Source organism: Hirundo rustica, chromosome 27 (assembly GCF_015227805.2).
Source record: "Hirundo rustica isolate bHirRus1 chromosome 27, bHirRus1.pri.v3, whole genome shotgun sequence".
Lineage (NCBI taxonomy): Eukaryota > Metazoa > Chordata > Aves > Passeriformes > Hirundinidae > Hirundo > Hirundo rustica.
In genome coordinates this window covers 5,162,260-5,163,261 of record NC_053476.1, presented here as the reverse complement: position 1 = coordinate 5,163,261, position 1,002 = coordinate 5,162,260, and positions in this window count along the sequence as shown.

Below are 1,002 nucleotides of genomic sequence, written 5' to 3'. Positions count from 1 at the left end.
TTCTATCAGTGGGGGCTGATTTAGAGCGCGGCTCCTCATCCATCAAGGAGCTGCTTCCACCTCTCCCAGCCCCGCCAAATCCATCAAATCCCGGCAGAAGGAGCCCGCGGGAGGAGGGAGACGCGGGAATTCGGCCTCGAAATCCTCAAAATCCTCAAAATCCGCTTTTCCTGCCGAGAATCCCCCCAGAAAATAACGCCGGGAGCGGAAATTCACTGGGGAATAAATGAGGAGGATTTGGATGTGCCGAAATAAAATTTCATTCGGGTTTTTAGTGGTTTTTTGTGGGGTTTTTTTCCCTAATTTTCCCATATTTTCCCCCACATTTTTCCCCATTTTCCGCATCTTTTTCCCCATTTTTCTCATCTTTTTCCCCTAATTTTCCCATCTTTTTCCCCTAATTTTCCAGTCTTTTTCCCCATTTTCCCCATATTTTTCCTCAATTTTCTCAACTTTTTGCCCATTTTTCCCATATTTTTCCTCAATTTTCCCATCTTTTCCCCCATTTTCCCATCTTTTCCCCCATTTTTCCCATCTTTTCCCCCATTTTTCCCGTCTTTTCAGACCGGGATCTGCAGGAAGAGAGGCCCGGGGTGCCCCAGCTCCATCAGCATCGCCCCAGACCCGTTCTGGGAGTTTTTTATCCCCAAAAAATTCCACATTTCCCTGGAATTAGGAGAGTTCTAAACCTCCCCGGCTTTTCTTTTCCCCCCGGTGTCCGGCGGGGTTTAAATGCGAATTTCCTGCGATCCTCCCGCAATTAAAAACTCACCCTAAAAAGCGATTTTCTCCCATCCCCGCCCGCAGCAGACGCGGTTCCGCGGTAAATCGACACCCAAATCGGGGCGAAAAGGGCGGAAATCGGGAGCAGGTCCCAAATCCCGCCCGGAATTCCCAGATTTTCAGGGGTGGCAGGTGGCACTCGCAGGAATGACAGCCGAAAAAATTAAAAAAAATTAAATTTCCCCTGGTTTTTCGAGGCCAAGCCAGATAAAGCCGAGG